Here is a 19,279-nt window from a genome sequence, read left to right as displayed (position 1 = left end):
ACCTGCCCCGGGAGTGTTTGTAGCGACAATGTATATGGAGATTTACACTGTACCTAACCTGTGCTGTACCTGCCCTGTGAGAGTTTAATGGGACAGTGGAGGGGGAGCTTTCCTCTGTATCTTACACGGACTGTACCTGCTCTGGGAGAGATTGATGGGACAGTGTAGGGGGAATTTTACTCTGTATCTAACTTGTGCCGTTCCTGCCCTGGGAGGGTTTGATGGAAAAGTATTCAGGGAGCTTCACTTTGTATAGAACCCATGCAGTATCTGCCCTGGGAGGGTTTGATGGGACAGTGTAGAGGATGCTTTAATCTGTATCTAACCTGGGCTGTACTTGCCCTGGGAGTCTTTAATGGGACAGTGTAGAGGATGCTTTAACCTGTACCTAACCTGGACTGTCCCTCCCTTGGGAGCGTTTGATGGAACAGTGTAGAGGGAGCTTTACTCTGTATCTAACCCCATGCTGTACTTGCCCTGGGAAGGTTTGATGGGACAGTATAGAGGGAGCTTTACTCTGTATCTAACCCCATGCTCTACTTGCCCTGGGAAGGTTTGATGGGACAGTGTAGAGAAAGCTTTAGTCTGTATCTTACATGGGCTGTACCTGCCCTGTGAGTCTTTGATGGTACAATGTAGAGGGGATTCTAATCTCTAACTAACCCGTACTGTACCTGCCCTGGGCGGGTTTGATGGGACAGTATAGAGGGATCTTTACTCTGTTTTTAACGTGTGCTGCACTGTAATGAATGTATGCCCAGTGTTGGGGGAAAACCCGAGGTAGAAATAAATCTATCCGAGACTACGTTAGAGAGTTGAAAACACACTCAGTTTATTAATACAAGGTACCAGGGGAGTTGTATATAGGTCCCTCAACCAGGCAACAACTCAGTTTGGGGTTACAAAAAATGTGTATTTAAAGTCATAAACCGCAAAGGTCACATGTCACTGCTTCTACATCTGGCATTGCAAAAGTGTCTGCACGAGTTTCTTTTCGTCTTTGTCCGGCTTACTTCCTTATCTTCGGCCAGCGTCTGGTGTGGTTGCTTTCTTTCTTGCTCAGCGTCTTGTGACCTTTTCGCAATTGCTTATCTCATCCTGTCATACATAACTTTTTCTAAAGCACAGCAATTTCGCACTAACGCTATTAACCCTTCAATCCCTCATTTGGCCGAAATTTTTCACATACATAATCCTAGGCCAACGTCTACCCGGTCTTCATGCAGAAATTGGTGATGTGATGTGCCGGTTCCTGAGCCCCGGGGTCTCCACTCCGGGGTCCCCACTCCGGGGTCCAGGTTCCCATCTCCTGTCGCACCTCATTCTGCTGCTTGTAAAACCTCATCATATCGGTGTTTTGGGCATGTGTACACCACCTTCTGAGACACCGCTAGGTTCTCGTAGTTTGAGGGTGGTTGGGTTGCAGATCTGCTCAATAGTAAAGGTGACAGTGCAACATTTAAGTAACATACATAGGCAATACAGCATTATTACCACCACCACAAAGGTAACCAGACCTTGGATTAGTGACGTTCCCATAGACCCTAACCACCCTGAGAATCAGTCCCACAACGTGGAGGCTGGTATTTGCTTAAGCTTTTTAACCTCTTCTTGGATATGCTCTGCCAGATCGGTAATTTCTCCCGAGCTATCCGGGATGTATGTACAACATTCGGCCCCGATGAGGGCACAGGATCCCCCTTTATCTGCTAACATATAGTCAAGGACCATCCGATTTTGCAGAGCTACTGTGCGGAGGGCTACCATCTCTGCATTAACCTTAACTCGGGCTTCAGCTGTATTGTTGGCCACCTGTTCCAGGATGGAAGCCATGTTAATGGATTCCCTTGCTAATTTACCCGCTCCATACCAGGGAAACGCAATGGCCCAGAATCTTTCAGTCTCCGTGATGGCTCGTCTGGCTCTCCGGTGGAGGTCCTTCAGAGAACCCAGGTGATACATGTAGGGTACGATATAAGCCAGATAACAAGAGCCCGTCCATTCTCGGGGCAACCAGGGGTAGGCCCTGTGACCGCACACAAAATGAGTCCCGTTGTAGGGCATATATTTATTTATCGCTGGGGGGTCCCATTGGACCGAACAGTCACCGTTTCCATTTGATGACGGGAGTGTCACCCTACCTATTTCGGCTGGTAAGGTAAGGCTATATGTGCAGTTACTGTACCCCACAATAGGATCTTCCGGTCATCCCTGCCTTGTGAGACATAGCCCCCCTCCCTGTCCCTTCTTACACCTTGTTCTCAGGAATGGTGGTAGATAGGAATTGTTATAGGTTGATCGTCTCCACCCACTACACTGTTCTGGATTATACCCATGACTTTTAAGTTTTATTATGGTGCTGCCGTCTGCCTCTATGGCATTAGAGCCAATGCGTGTGGATCCTGTTCTAACTCCAAACATCCAACTGGCCGTCTCATTATCACTAAATGGGATTGATTGTAGGGGGATTCCTTCCTCCGAGTGTGTGGGGACATGGGCACAGACCCAAAAGCTGGCAACATTGGCTTTCTTGGCATAGGTGTATGACATGTACAAAAAGGTGTTCACATACAACTCTCTCTTGGTCTGTGGGGGTATTCTGGCCTGAGTCCTCCCTAGGCTACATAATACAATTACACAAAAAAGCAAACTGCACAAAATATCGCGTAACACATTCATCTTGGATCGTCTTTATTTCTTCCGGCGTTTTCTGCTGATGCGTCCGCCTTCAGTTTCCTAGAATGTGTATGAAGGCAGGGTTATTTGTTTTGTTCGCTTGTGCTGGGGTCGTTGGATTCATATTCTTTGAGCTGAGACCAATGTTTCCATCGGCCAACCCCACCCATATCTATGCAGGCGCACGTATCTCCGCTAATTAGGACTTCAAATGGGCCAGACCAACGGGGAGCAAACCCCGTTCGTCCTGGCAGACATTTTACCATTACCTTCGCGCCTACCTGCGGGACCTCCCCCGGTCCTCCAATTCCTTCTGTTCATCCCTGCCTGCTTGCCGATCCCTCACTTACTTCTTCAATTCCTTAAGTTGCTTACTCAGTTCCAAGACGTACTTTCTAATCCGATCCCTCAGGGGTCCTACGTCGGATCCCCCAGTTATGATTCCTTCCGGCAGGTGCATTGCCCTGCCTGTCATCAACTCATATGGAGTTAATCCCGTCACTCAGTTAGGAATTGCCCTTTGTCTCATCAAGATTGTGGGTAGTAAATCCGCCCAAGCCTGTCCCGTCTCTTGGATAGCCTTTGCTAGGGCTGTTCTAAGTGTCCTGTTCATACGTTCTACCATCCCAGAGCTTTGCGGGTGGTAGGGGATATGAAACTTCTGTCTAATACCCAAGATAGCACACACCTCCTTCATTATTTGTCCGGTAAAATGGGTTCCCTGGTCAGAATCGATTTGGATAGGGACGCACCAACATGGGATTACTTCCTCTGCCAATATTCGGGCCACCGTGATTGCGGTGCAGTTTCACATGGCGAGCACTTCTACCCATCGCGTAAACTGATCTATTATTACTAGACATTATTTCTTGCCCCTTGAGGATGGTAAAGTTCCCGTGAAGTCTATCTGTATACATTCCCACGACCCCCTTAGTCGTGGTTGGTGAGCCATTCTAACCTTAACGGCCTTTCCTGGGTTGTGCTGGGCACACGTGACACATTGCTGACAGTACTTAGCTACGTCCCGTCCCATTCCTGGCCACCACCAATCCCCAGTTATGTTTGTTATTATGATGTTCTGTCCGACATGACTGATGCCGTGGTGTAGTTCCATGAGCATTTGTCTAATACAAGCCGGGGCTATCACCTTCCCATCTTTCCTCCATATGAAGTCGTCACTCTGGCTCCCTCCTTTTGTGCCCCAATCTTTCTTTTCTTCATCACTTACATCGGCATGTAATCTCACAATGTCTATATCTTCCCTGGTAATGATACTACATACAACTTCTTCCTGCACTTCTAAGAATGGACTTGCTTCATGTGCCACTTTATCCGCTGCTTCATTGCCCCGTTGGACATTGTTTACTACTTTCTGGTGAGCCTTAACCTTGATCACTGCTGCCTCTGCGGGTTTACTGGCGGCGTCTAATAGTAGTCTGATTCGGCCCTCATGTTTGATAGGCTCCCTGCCCGAAGTGACGAACCCTCTCCTGGCCCAGGCAGTCATGTAGTCATGGACTACCCCGAAGGCATAGCGGCTATCAGTATATATATTTGCCCGCCGGCCTTCGGCCAGTTGGAGGGCTTCAGTAGGGCAGTGAGTTCAGCTACTTGGGCCGACAGTTCTCCGTCTAACCTTCCCTTTAGGACAGTGTTTAGCACTTCGTCTACCACCGCCCATCCCGTATGCGGGGTCCCCTGAATATATTTCCGGGACCCATCCACGTACAGGATCATCTCGGGGTTTTCAAGGGGAATTTCACTTATGTGTCCCGGTGAGTCCTCCCATTCCTGTGACTGGCACTCATGAAGCTCACCCACAGATAAGAGGCCCTCTGCCGGGTTCTCCCCCGTGTCTCGTACAATTTTTACGGACCCATCTAAGGGAAGTAATACTGCTTCCCATTTGGCCCGGTGGACGTTGGACACGGAGCGCAATTTCCCGGTGTTGAGCATATCCACCAAGGTATGTTTGGTATGTAGTATAACCTCCCCTGTCATTACTACTGGCTCACTAACTTTCACCGCCCACGTTGTGCAGTCCAAGGCTACTACACATCTTGACAGACCTCCTGCCACGGGCGACTGTTGGGTGGAATAGTAAGCTACTGGGCGGGCTCGGTCTCCATGCATTTGAGTAACTACTGCTCTATAAAACCCGCCCTCGTTTTCACAATGAATGTGAAACGATGCGTTCATATTTGGCAGTCCTAGGCCTGGTGCCGACATCAGGGCTTCCTTTATCTGGCCGTATGCTGTTTCTTGTTCCGGGCCCCACTCCACACTTTCTAGAGCTGGTTTTCCTCCCTTAACTAGTCTTTATATGGGTTCTGCGATTACCGCGAAGTTGGCTATAAAGTTCCTACAGTCGTTAAAGAGTCCTAATACTTTACGCACTCCTCGGACCATTTTCGGTCGGGGCATAATGCAAATTGCTTCCTTTCTGTTGTGGGGTATTGTTTTTGTCCCCTGCGACAGTTGGTGTCCCAAGTACTGTACCTCCTTCAATCCGATCAGAGCTTTCTTGGGGTTTACCTTAAATTCCGCTTTCTTTAAGGCTTCTAGGGTTTCTATTAGAGCCCCCATATGTCCTCTCTCCTCCTCTGAGGCAATCAACAGATCATCCACATATTGGAGGATGGTACTTCGGTAGGGGGCTAAATCTACGGTCTCCAAGGCTCGACTCATAGTTCGGTGAAATATGGCGGGCTGTTGTGAAAACCCTGAGGCACTCGTGTCCAAGTGTACTCCAATCCCCGACCGTGAATGTGAATTTATCTTGGGACTCCTGGGCTAATGGTATGGACCAAAATCATTAGCTATATGTAAGACCGTGAATATTTTATGTTCTGGTTTCAGTCCATTAAATATGGTCGCTGGGCTTGCTACGATGGGGTGCTGGCGGGGAGTTACTTTATTTAATGCCGTATAGTCTATGGTCAATCGGTATGACCCATCTGGTTTCTTTACGGGCCAGGTTGGCGAGTTCGTAGTGCTTTCGGCTTCCCGAAGGATACCGCTCCGCAAGAGGTCCTGCACTATTTGTTTTACGGCCTCTCGGGCTTCAGGTTTAATGGGGTATTCCTGTGTTCAGGCCCAGGAATGACCACCGGCTTGGTTTTTACCAGCCCACAATCCTGCTTTGATTGAGCCCACACTTCCCTCATTTGTTCGCATAATGGGCCGTAATCTCCTGCTGTATCCCAATCTCGGGTGAGAAGTTGCACACTTCCGACCTTTGCGTGATTATGCAAATTAGTCTGTTCCCCGTACGTCGTGATTTTGCGTCCTCCCTTATTTCTCCGAACTATTCTCTTATTCTGTGGGTCTATTATTGCCTCTAACAGTTCCAGGAGGTCGATCCCCAATATGGTCCCTTCTGCATTTGGGTAGATAGCGCTGTTATGTGAATACATGGATACTCTCCCTGCCCCATGGGGGCCGCTGGCCTTCAGCCTGTTGCTAAGTCCCACAGCGCTGTGATTATCTGCTGTCGATTCATCTCCTCTACTCTAAGGCCTGACTTTCTATTTCTTTTCTCCTTGGGCGGCCAATATTTATCAGTGGCATGTCCCTTTTTCCCGCAATTGTCACAACCAATGGTTGGTCTTTTGGGGCCCCTACAGTCGGCGGCAAAATGACCCGTCTTGCCACAGCTGTAGCATTCCCCTCGACCCGCACTCTTACTACTCTTAGCCGCGGCCACTTCTTGTTTTATTCCCTCAGAGTTAATGTGGCATGCCCACTGGACAGCTTGGTCATAGGTGTCCGCGACTACCACCCACATTTTTAAGATCTTTTGATGGTCGGCCAAAAGGCCGTCCTTAAACATTTTCACGAAGACTGGGTCGTCTCTGTTCGGGGCCGCCTGTCCCGAGGATTCTTAGTATTAGAACCATAACCTCTCTCTGTAGTCATTGGCGTTTTCTCCCTTTTTCTGGCGGGTTTGCATTATCAATCCCCAATTTGGAGTGGATGCTCCCATTAAGGCCTGTACAGCCTGGACAAACCCCGTTCTAGCAGCGTCCTGTTGTGCCCTTGTGGCACCCACGGCAGGTATATCGTGGGTCTCATACAATTCTTCTAACTTTTGCCAAAATTTTACATTTCTCGGGGTGACAGTGTAGTATTGATATCGGGGGTTCCCTCGCTGTGCGCACTGGGTTACCCTAAGAGGGGCTGCCCTTTCTGTATTTACTGAATTTGACCCTTCCACCTCGGTCTCCTCATCAAAGGGAGGAGCCGAGGACACTACTGCGGCAACATAAGTCAGAGGGAAGTCATAATCTGATCACCCCCACTTGCCGGTTTGTTCATACCGCTCTCTCCATTTCTTATTCTCGGCTTCTGTCTCCTTACTTTTCTCGACTAATTGTTTGGTTTTACTTTGTAACACACATAACTGATATACTAAAAGTACTCCGGCTTTCTTTGCCTTTTTCTGTTTCTGTTTCTCCCACCAATTCTTTTGCTCCTTGGGACAGCCGAGGATCCCACCCGTCTTTAATCATTTTATCAATTAAGCCCTTCTGGTCGTCTGCATAGAACCTAATCAGAGACCCTCCCGGCCCCATTCAAGGTCTTCCCCCAACACCATTATGTGATCTGACCTGCCCTCACTTCCTCTGCGAATGAGTCTCTTCACACGGACCTACTTCTATTCCGTCACTTATTTATTGCGATGTTTTATCCCTCAACTCTCACACCAGTTCATGCGTATCACACAAGCACTCATTGGTTTCCGCCGTCACTTTGTCCTCCCGGTGTTCCCTTCGACCTTAATCCTTGGCCATCACGTGGGGCATTTGCCCTCTTAATTCCGGCTCAAGTTAGGTGATTGAGATAGTTTGTGACAATTGAAGTGACGGGGACACTCGTTACTCTTACACACCACTTATCTTACTTATATTCTACTTTATCTTAATTTCTACTCACTGTGTCTGTTATCAAACCTCCCTGAGTCTCACTTGTTCGTTGGATGTCCGGCAGCCTCACCTCTGCCAGTTCGTTGTTCCAATTTCTGGGATGTCGTGAAATCCAACCTTATCCCCATACGTTCGAGTCTCGGTCAGGAGGGCTTACCGGTACACACTGCCCGCAGCGCCAAAACTATTGGGGAAAATCCCCGAGGTGGAAATAAATCTATTCCGAGATTATGTTAGAGTGTTGAAAACAAAAACAGTTTATTAATACAAGTAACCAGGGGAGTTGTATGTAGGTCCCTCAACCAGGCAACAACTCAATTTGGGGTTACAAAAAATGAGTATTCAAAGTCGTAAACCACAAAGGTCACATGTCACTGCTACTACATCTGGCATTGCAAAAGTGTCTACACAACGAGTTTTTTTTCGTCTTTACCGGCTTACTTCCTTATCTTCAGCGAGCGTCTGGTGTGGTTGGTTTCTTTCTTGCTTAGCGTCTTATGACCTTTTTGCAATTGCGTATCTCATCCTGACATACAGTACATTTTCTAAAGCACAGCAATTTCGCACTAAGGCTATTAATCCTTCACCTGGGTTTACCTGCCACTAGGGGGACTGACCGTCGAAGGTCATTGGGCCAAAGACACACCCATGCAAACATTGTATATGAAGAAAGCCTCCATGTTTAATCATTTAGTCGAGAGCTAATATAGTAGAGTCAGGTCACACCGGATTGAGTTCACGGTACTAAGCCTATTGAGTTATTGCATACGCAACATGCACCTGCCCTGGGAGAGTTTGATGGAACTGTGTAGTGGGAGCTTTATGCTGTATCTAATTTGTGCTGTACATGCCCTGAGAGTTTGATGGGACAATGTAGAGGGAGCTTTCCGCTGAATCTAGCCCCATGGTGTACCTGCCCTAGGAGCGTTGGATGGGACAGTTTAGAGGAATCTTTACTCTGTATTTAACGTATGCTGCACCTGCCCTTGGAGAGTTTGATAGGACAGTGTTGAGGGAGCTTTACTCTGTATCTAACCCGTGCTGCACCTGCCCTGAAAGTGTTGATGGGACAGTGCAGAGGGAGCTTTACTCTGTATCGAACCCCGTGCTTTACGTGCCCTGGGAGGTTTTGATGGGACAATGTAGAGAGAGTTTTCCTCTGCATCTAGCCCCGTGGAGTACCTGCACTGGGAGTGTTGATGGGACAGTCTAAAATGAGCTTTCCTCTGTATCTAACCCCATGCTGTAAGTGTCCTGGGAGGATTTGATGGGACAGTGTAGATGTAGTTTTACTCTATATCTAACACGGGCTGTACCTGCCCTGAGAATGTTTGATGGGACAGTGTATCTAACCCATGCTGTGCTTGCCCTGCGTGTGTTTGATGGGACACTGTAGGAGGAGCTTTACTCTGTATCTTTCATGGGCTGTACCTGCCATGTGAGTGTTTGATTGGACAATGTGGAGGGAGCTTTACTCTGTATCTAACGCATACTGTACCTGTCCTGGGAGGCTTTCATGGGACTGTGTAATGGGAGCTTTACTCTTTATCTAACATGGCTGTATCTGCCCCGGGAGTGTTTGTAGGGACAATGTATGTGGAGATTTACACTGTACCTAACCTGTGCTGTACCTGTCCTGCGAGAGTTTACTGGGACAGTGGAGAGGGAGCTTTCCTCTGTATCTTACTCGTGCTGTACCTGCCCTGGGAGAGATTGATGGGACAGTGTAGGGGGAGTGTTACTCTGTATTAACTTGTGCTGTTCTTGCCCTGGGAGAGTTTGATGGGACAGTGTAGAGAGAATTTTACTCCGTATCTTACCCCGTGCTGTACTTGCCCTGGGAGGGTTTAATAGAAAAATATTCAGGGAGCTTCACTTTGTATAGAACCCGTGCAGTATCTGCCCTAGGAGTCTTTGATGGGACAGTGTAGCGGGAACTTTACTCTGTATCTAACCCGTGCTTTACCTGCCCTGGGAGAGTTGGATGGGACAGTGTCGAGGGACCGTTACTTTGTATCTAAACCCGTGGTGTACTTGAGCCGGTAGCGTTTGATGGGACAGTGTGGAGGAATCTTTACTTTGTATCTAACCCGTGCTGTACCTGCCCTGGGAGAGATTGATGGGACATTGTAGAGGGAGCTTTAGTCTGTATCTAACCCCGTGCTGTACCTGTCTTGGGAGGATTTGATGGTACAGTGTAGAGGGAGCTTTACTTTGTATCTAACCCGTGCTGTACCTGCCCTGGGAGAGATTGATGGGACAGTGTAGAGAGAGCTTTAGTCTGTATCTAACCCCGTGCTGTACCTGTCTTGGGAGGATTTGATGGGACAGTGTAGAGGGAGCTTTATTTTGTATCTAACCCATGCTGTACTTGCCCTGGGAAGGTTTGATGGGACAGTCTAGAAAAAGTTTTACTCTGTATCTTACATGGGCTGTACCTGCCCTGTGAGTCTTTGATGCGACAATGTAGAGGGGACTTTAATCTGTAACTAACTGGTACTGTGCCCGCCCTGTGAGGGTTTGATGGGACAGTGTAGTGGAAGCTTTAGTCTGTTTTTAACACGTGCTGAACTATAATGTATGTATGCCTGGGTTTACCTGCCACCAGGGCGACCGACCGTCGAAGGTCATTGGACCACAGACACACACGTGCAGCACTTGTAAATAAAGAAAGCCTCCATGTTTAATCGTTTACTCGAGAGCTAATATAGTAGAGTCAGGTCACACCTGATTGAGTTCACGGTACGAAGCCTATTGAGTTAATGCATACGCAACATACACCTGCCCTGGGAGAGTTTGATGGGACAGTGTAGCGGGAGCTTTACGTTGTATCTAATTTGTGCTGTACATGCCCTGAGTGTTTGATGGGACAATGTAGAGAGAACTTTCCTCTGTATCTAGCCCCGTGGTGTACCTGCCCTAGGAGCGTTTGATGGGACAGTTTAGAGGAATCTTTACTCTGTATTTAACGCATGCTGTACCTGCCCTTGGAGAGTTGGATGGGACAGTGTTGAGGGAGCTTTACTCTGTATCTAATCCGTCCTTTACATTCCCTGGGAGGTTTTGATGGGACAATGTAGAGAGAGAGCTTTCCTCTGTGTCTAGCCCCATGGAGTACCTGCCCTAAGAGCGTTTGATGGGACAGTTTAGAGGAATCTTTACTCTGTATTTAACGCATGCTCTACCTGCACTGGGAGTGTTTGATGGGACAGTCTAAAATGAGCTTTACTCTCTATCTAACCCCGTGCTTTTCCTACCCTTGGAGAGTTTGATGGGACAGTGTTGAGGGAGCTTTACTCTGTATCTAGCCCATGCTGCAGCTGCTTTGGGAGTGTTGATGGGACAGTGCAGAGGGAGCTTTACTCTGTATCTCACCCCGTGCTTTACGTACCCTGAGAGGATTTGATGGGACACGGTAGAGGTAGCTTTAATCTGTAACTAACACGACCTCTACCGGTCCTGAGAGGTTTTGATGGGACAATGTAGAGGGAGCATCACTTTATATCTATCATGGGCTGTACCTGCTCTGAGAGTGTTTGATGGGACAGTGTAGAGGGAGCTTTTCTCTGTATCTAACCCGGTGCTGTGCCAGCCCTGTGTGTGTTTGATGGGACACTGTAGGGGGCGCTTTACGCTGTATCTTACATGGGCTGTACCTGCCATGTGAGTATTTGATGGAACAATGTGGAGGGTGCTTTACTCTATATCTAACGCATATTGTACCTGCCCTGGCAGGTTTTGATGGGAATGTGTAGTGGGAGCTTTACTCTTTTATCTAACATGGCTGTACCTGCCCCGGGAGTGTTTGTAGGGACAATGTATCTGGAGATTTACACTGTACCTAACCTGTGCTGTACCTGCCCTGCGAGAGTTTAATGGGACAGTGGAGGGGGAGCTTTCTTCTGTATCTTACATGGGCTGTACCTGCCCTGGGAGAGATTGATGGGTCAGTGCAGGGGGAGCGTTACTCTGTATCTAACTCGTGCTGTCCCTGCCCTGGGAGTGTTTGATGGGACACTGTAGAGGAAGCTTTACTCTGTATCTAACCAGGCCTTTCCCTCTCCTTGGAGAGTTTGATGGGACAGTGTAGAGGAAGCTTTACTCAGTATCTAACCCGTGCTGTACCTGCACTGGGAGAGTTTGATGGGACAGTGTCAAGTGACCGTTACTCTGTATCTAAACCCGTGGTGTACCTGCCCTGAGAGTGTTTGATGGGACAGTGTAGAGGAAGCTTCACTCTGTATCTTACATGGGCTGTACCTGCCCTGTGAATCTTTGATGGGACAATGTAGGGGTTGCTTTAATCTGTATCTAACCAGTACTGTACCTGCCCTGGGAGGGTTTGATGGGACAATATAGCGGGAGCTTTACTCTGTATCTCTCCTGTGCTATGCTTGTCCTGGGAGGGTTTGATGGGAGAAAGTAGAGGGAGCTTTACTCTGTTTTTAACCCATGCTGCATTGTAATGTATGTATGTCCAGGTTTTCCTGCCACCAGGGGTACCGACCGTCGAAGGTCATTGGGCCAAAGACACACCCGTGCAGTCCTTGTATATGAAGAAAGCCTCCATGTTTACTCGTTTATTTGAGAGCTAATATAGTAGAGTCAGGTCACACTTGATTGAGTTCACTGTACTAAGCCTATTGAGTTATTGCATACGCAACATGCACCTGCCCTGGGAGAGTTTGATGGGACTGTATAGCGGGAGCTTTACACTGTATCTAATTTATGCTGTACATGCCCTGAGAGTTTGATGGGACAATGTAGAGGGAGCTTTCCTCTCAATCTAGCCCCATGGTGTACCTGCCCGAGGAGCGTTTGATGGGACAGTGTTGAGGGAGCTTTCCTCTGTATCTAAACCCATGCTTTACGTGCCCTGGGAGGTTTTGATGGGACAATGTAGAGGTAGCTTTACTCTGTATCTAACACGGGCTGTACCTGCCATGAGAGTGTTTGATGGGACAGTGTAGAGGGAGCTTTACTCTGTATCTAACCCATGCTGTGCTTGCCCTGCTTGTGTTTGATGGGACACTGTAGGGGACGCATTACTCTGTATCTTATATGGGCTGTACCTGCCATGTGAGTGTTTGATGGGACAATGTAGAGGGAGCTTTACTCTGTATCTAACGCATACTGTACCTGCCCTGGGAGGCTTTGATGGGACTGTGTAGAGGGAGCTTTACTCTTTATCTAACATGGCTGTACCTGCCCCGGGAGTGTTTGTAGGGACAATCTTTATGGAGATTTACACTGTACCTAACCTGTGCTGTATCTGCCCTGTGAGAGTTTGATGGGACAGTGTAGTGGGAGCGTTACTTTGTATCGAACTGGTGCTGTTCTTGCCCTGGAAGAGTTTGATGTGACAGTGCAGAGGAGATTTACTCTGTATCTAACCCCGTGCTGTCCCTGCCCTGGGAGTCTTTGATGGGACAGTGTAGAGGAAGCTTTAATCTGTATCTAACCTGGGCTGTCCCTCCCCTGGGAGTGTTTGATGGGACAGTATAGAGGGAGCTTTACTCTGTATCTAACCCGTGCTGTACCTACTGTGGGCGAGATTGATGGGACAGTATAGAGGGACCATTCCTCTGTATCTAAACCCGTGGTGTACTTGAGTTGGTAGCATTTGATGGGACAGTGTGGAGGAATCTTTACACTGTATCTAACCCGTGCTGTACCTGCCGTGGGAGAGATTGATGGGACAGTGTAGAGGGAGCTTTATTCTGTATCTATCTCCGTGCTGTACTTGCCCTGGGCCCTGCAGCGTAGTTGAGGACAAAGACAGGGTCATTGACATCAATACATCACGTCCTCGCATTCCCGTCATGGTAGTCACATTGTGACCGGCACCTGCTCTCAACAATTTATTTCATGGTGGGGTGCATGAGGGAAAACCTGGTTTTGAGCGTCCATTTCATTAGCAGCTCTGTGGGTGGAACCCTTGTCAGCGAGTGTGGTCGGGATCTATTGGCCAACAGGAGGTGTGTAGGGAACCCCCTTGGATTCTGAGCATCCCCTGTTGGATTATCTGCACTGCTCGTTCCGCCTGGCCATTTGAGGCCGGCTTGAACGGTGCCGTTCTGACATGGTTGATACCATTTCCTGCCATGAAGTCCTGGAACTCAATGCTTGTAAAGCACGGGCCATTGTCACTGACCAAGACGTCCGGTAGATCATGGGTGGCGAACATTGCCCATAGACTTTCTACCGTGGCAGAGGATGTGCATGAATTGAAAATGTCACACTCGATCCATTTGGAGTAGGCGTCTACTACCACCAAACGTGTGACCTGGCAATTGCCTTCATCATGACAAAGCCCGGGTGCTCATTGTGGAGTTCTCGGATGAACACCTCTCTGCCCATCTGTGGCATGACTACTCGGTTTCCCCATAGTAGGCAATCGGCCTGAATTGAGAGTTCATCCTTGCGCCTCTGAAATGGTTTAAATTCCTCAGGGCATGCTCCGTACGTGGCTGCCCAGTCCCCATTCAGGACATATTTCTTGACTAAAGACAGGAGCGGGTCTCTCTTTGTCCAGACTTTGATCTGACGGGCTGTCACAGGTGAGCCTTTGCTTTGGAAAGCTTCGACAGCCATGACCATCTCAGCAGCATGCTCGGTTGCCCCCTCGGTGGTGGCTAGTTGGAGCCTGCTGAGTGCATCGGCGCAGTTTTTAGTGCCCGGTCTGTGCCGAATTGTATAGTCATAGTCGGCTAATGTGAGTGCCCACCTCTGTATGCGGGCCGACACATTTGCATTTATGGTCTTGTTGTCGGCCAAAAGGGACGTTAGGGGTTTGTGATCTGTCTCCAGCTTAAATTTCCTGCCAAACAGGTACCGGTGCATTTTTTTTACTGCATATACACATGCAAGCGCTTCCTTTTCTACCATCCCGTAGCCCGTTCTGCCTGGGACAAACTTCTGGAGGCATAAGCTACCGGCTGTAACTGACCCTTGGCATTAACATGCTGCAACACACACCCGACCCGATAGAATGAGACATCGCATGTTAAAACAAGTTTCTTACATAGGTCATATAGCGTTAACAGATTGTTGGAGCATAACAAATTGTGTGCTCTATCAAAAGCCCTTTCCTGGCTGCCCCCCAGATCCATTCATGACCTTTGCATAGGAGCATGTGTAGCGGCTCTAATAGCGTGCTCAATTTGGGAAGAAAGTTACCAAAATAGTTCAGGAGCCCGAGGAACGAACGCAGCTCCATCATGTTATGGGGTCTGGATGCTCTCTGGATCGCTTCCATTTTGGACGCAGTAGGTCTGATCCCGTCTGCTGCTACCTTCATCCCCAGGAATTCTACCTCCCGAGCGAGGAAGACGCACTTCGCCTTTTTCAGTCGCAGACCTACCCGGTCCAGTCTGCTTAACAGCTCCGCCAGGTTGTGGGGATGTTCTTCAGTATCGCAACCTGTGACGAGGATGTCGTCTTGAAAAACCACCATCCTTGGAATCGACTTGAGGAGATTTTCCATGTTTTGTTGAAAGATCGTGGCAGCTGAGCGAATCCCGAATGGACACCTGTTGTACTCAAACATCCCCTTGTGTGTCGTGATGGTGGTCAGCTTTTTCGACTCACTCGCCAGCTCCGGGATCATGCAAGCTGAGGTCAGGTCCAATTTTGAAAAAAGTTTGCCACCGGATAGCGTCGCAAAGAGGTCCTCCGGTCTCGGAGTGACACCCGATTGATGGTGGCCTTGTAATCACCACATATCCTGACCACCCCATCCGCCTTGAACACCGGCATAATCGGGCTCGCCCAGTCACTGAATTTGACTGGCGAGATGATGCCTTCCCTCAGCAATTTGCCTTCTATCTTTTCCTGCATCGCGTACGGCACCGCTCTGGCCTTGTGGTGTACTGGCCTGGTGTCCGGGTTTATGTGAATCACTACCTTGGTTCCCATGAAAGTGCCAATGCTGGGTTGAAATAGTGAGTCAAATTTGTCCAGGACCTGTGAGCATGATATTCGCTCCACAGAAGAAATTGCATTGACATTGCCCCATTTCCAGTTCATGACAGCAAGCCAACTCCTCCCCAGCAGTGCGGGACCGTCCCCCAGGACAATCCAGTGTGGCAACCTGTTCTCCGATCTTTGTGGGTCACGACTACCATGGCGCTGCCTAGCACCGGAATGATCTCCTTTGTATATGTCCGTAGCTGTGCATCAATCGGCAATAATTTTGGTCTCCTGGCCTTGGACGCCCACAACTTGTCGAACTGTTTGATGCTCATCAGGTACTGGCTGGCCCCCGTATCTAGCTCCATTGATACTGGGATGCCATTGAGGAGCACTTTCATCATTATCGGTGGCGTCCTGGAGTATAACTGTATATGTGCTCCACATGAACTCGCTGAACTTCAGCTTCCAGCGATTCCCCCCAGTGTCCATTTGGCCTCATAGGGCTTGCATCGGGCCCGTCCTCCTCGTACATCAACCTGGCTGCAGGCTTCCTGCACATACCCGCCAAGTGACCGCTGACGTTGCAATTTCTGCAGGTATATTGCTGATACCTGCAAGCTCTGGCTGTGTGTTTTCCTCCACACCTTACAGCATGAGCTATTGTTGCAAACAAAAGGTCCATTACCAGTCGATCATCTCTGACTGTCTCTGTAAATGTCCTTAAATGCACCATTGACAGTTGTTGATGGCCCCATTACTAGCCGCATTGTCCCTTGCGATGGCATGAATCGCCGTTCTGTTTCTGTTGAATTCCCCCTTTGGGTTCGACTGCATGCTCAGACATGTCCGATTGCCCCTGTCTGCCTGGAGAACTGTGTGCCACGTTAACAATGTTGACTCCCTGTACATTTGCTGCATTTAAACCAAGATTTTTGTCAAACATCATTCTGGTCTCTTCCTCCCCTGAGATAAATTCTGGGCCATCAAAGCCGCCATTTCCAGAGTCAAGTCTTTGGTCTCAATCAGTTTCCCAGTGTGCCCGATGCCCTCAATAATAAAGTCTCGCAGCATCTCTGCTCTGCATGCACCTGGGAACTTACATAGGCTCAACAGCCACCAGTGGTCTGCCACGAAGCCTGGAACGCTTTGCCCTTCTCGCCGCCGGTGCGTGTAAAACCGGTGTCTCGCCATGTGCATGCTGCTTGCCGGTTTAAAGTGTTCCCCGATCAACTTACTGAGCTCTTCAAAAGTCTTGTCCACCGGCTTCTCTGGTGCTGGAAGGTCCTTCATCAGGGAGTACGTCCTGGATCCACAAACCGTCAGGAGATGAGCCCTGCGTTTGTCGGCCGAATCCTGTCCCTTAGTGACGAAACTTTGCTGTAGTCTCTCAATAAATTTATCACCAATCATCACCAACACAGTACCTCTCGTCTGTGCTGCTAGTGGCTATGCTCGCGTGGTTTAAATCCCAGTTTCTCGTCGCCAATAATATGTCCTGACTATACAGTACAAATGCACACGAGGCCCATACTAGAGAAGGTCACTCTGTGACCAGTAACCTTTATTCACCAGCACTGAAGTGATGAAGGTGGGTGGAGCTTCCCCTTTTTATACCTGAATGTCCAGGTTAGGAGTGTCTGCCACAAGTGTCACGGTGTACAACTTAGGTCAGTTTATACATGGATTACAATGACAGTTGAATACATGACAGAATGGGAATCGGAGAGTTAGTGAGGAGAGAGAAACAGAGAGAGGCTGGAGGGGCGGGGAGCTGACAGCAGGATGTCTCCGCCCCGTCCCCTCGCTGCCTTTAAGTTGCTCTGTGTCGCTGCCTCTCGTTTCATTTCTGAGCCAGCTCTGACTGTCAGGGAGATTTTGCACAGAGTCGCGGACATGACTGATACTGCAGCTGCTGACACGGCTCCTCCTGCTGCCTCCGCTCAAACCAAGGCTCCCAGCACGAAGGCGGCTCCCCGCTCCAAGCCAGCCACTCACAAGTTGGGCGAACAGATCCTCAAGGTTGTGACCGATGGCAGCGATCGCAAGGGGATGTCCCTGGCCGCGATAAAGGAGGCTCTGGCGGGCAAATGCGGCAATGTGGAGAAGTGCGGGACCCAGATCAGGTTCAGTATCAAGAAGAATGTGACAAATGGCTTCCTGAAGCAGGTCAAGGGCACGGGCGCCTCGGGATCCTTAAAAGTCGCTGAGAAGGAACCCAGGGGGAATTGGGAAGGAAAGTGATGAAATCTCCAGCCAAGAAATCCCCAGCCAAGCAAACGAGCACCAAGAAGGCCACAGGCGCAAAGGTGAAGGCGGCCAAAAAGGTGGAGAAACCGAGGGCCAAGGCCACGTCCAAATCAGCAAAGACCAAGAAAGCAACACCCAAAAATTAAATAAAAAGGGCAACTTGTAAACATCTGAACCCAAAGGCTCAGAGCCACACACGACTCTCAGAGAAGGGCTGATCCCGGAACCATTTGATCCCTGTCCGGGGGCCGGGCTCAGATTCCAGATAGAAATTATTGAGAATGGTCCCAGAATCCCTGGTTACTCTGCACCCACCCTCCCTCAGTGCCTGCACCCACCCCTCTCCCAGTGTCTGCACCACCCCCCCCAGTGTCTGCACCCACCTTCTCCCAGCGTCTGCACTCACCCCTCCCCCAGTGTCTGCACCCCCCCCCCAGTGTCTGCCCCACCCCTCCCCCAGTGTCTGCACCACCCCCACCCAGTGTCTGCACCCCCCCCCAGTGTCTGCACCCATCCTCTCCCAGTGTCTGCACCCACCCCTCCCCCAGTGTCTGCACCCACCCCTCCCCCAGTGTCTGCACCCACCCTCTCCCAGTGTCTGCACCGCCCCCCCCCAGTGTCTGCACCCACCTTCTCCCAGCGTCTGCACCCTCCCCTCCCCCAGTGTCTGCACCCTCTTCCAGTGTCTGCACCCACCCCTCCCCCAGTGTCTGCAACAAAACACACAGAGAATGGGATGTCCGGCCCGGGCCTCACTGTAACCGGGGTTTGTGTTCGGCTCCAGTCTCAGTTCCTGGTCATTGTCATTTCACAGATTCAGGGGGAGAGTCTCTGTGAGACACTGATACTGGCGGTGATACCCCGCCTCACAACTCAAACCCCAAACACCAGATTCTCCAAACCAGCTGCAATAAGGTGTTTGCAAACTGCTGAACCCGTCTGTGGGAGGAGATGGAATAAGGTCTGAGATTGACAGGGAACGGATTATATCGGCGGGAATATTCTCGATTGTTAATTGTAACCGGGCCTTATTAAAAGTGTCTGGTTCCTGGAAACTGTTTTATGTTGACCGTATTGGCCAATAGTAGCCGTGGTATCCTTTACGTCCACCTGAGAGAGCAGAAGCGGCCTTGGTTTAACGTCTCTTCCTACAGATGGCACATCCAACAGTGCAGCCCTCCCTCATCACTGTGCTGGTGTGTCAGACTAGATTTTGTGCTCAAGTCCCTGGAGTGGGACTTGAACCCACGACCTTCTGACTCAGGGGCGAGAGAGCTAACAACTGAAGCACCGCTGATAAGATTGTGATCAATAGATTAGTTTTTTCAGACAGTAAGCAGCCCTTTCACAGATAGAGTGGCTGGCTCTGAAAGGAACCAATGTGTTACTAGATTAAACCTTGTCCACTTTACTTGCTCTTGCTGGGCCCAGCATTGGATTCCTTTGTCAGAAACACCGCCTGGAGTTTTGGCTGTTCAGCCATGATCCTATTGATTTGTGGAGCAGAATTTCCAGAA

At 49.4% G+C, this 19,279-nt stretch overlaps 2 long non-coding RNA genes across 2 annotated transcripts in view; one reads left to right on the top strand and one right to left on the bottom strand.

The window, feature by feature from the left end:
- Positions 1–19,279, top strand: part of LOC139228178 (uncharacterized) — a 134,844-nt gene that overhangs the window by 71,791 nt on the left and 43,774 nt on the right. The gene's annotated exons all lie outside the window — the stretch shown is intronic.
- Positions 808–7,909, bottom strand: LOC139228177 (uncharacterized). The gene is made up of 2 exons (XR_011587512.1): positions 7,612–7,909; positions 808–2,736 (listed from the first exon to the last, which is right to left on the bottom strand). It is a non-coding gene; the product is annotated as an uncharacterized lncRNA (long non-coding RNA).

Source organism: Pristiophorus japonicus, chromosome 17 (genome assembly GCF_044704955.1).
Source record: "Pristiophorus japonicus isolate sPriJap1 chromosome 17, sPriJap1.hap1, whole genome shotgun sequence".
Taxonomy (NCBI): Eukaryota; Metazoa; Chordata; class Chondrichthyes; family Pristiophoridae; genus Pristiophorus; species Pristiophorus japonicus.
This window is presented reverse-complemented; position numbering and strand designations above follow the sequence as displayed.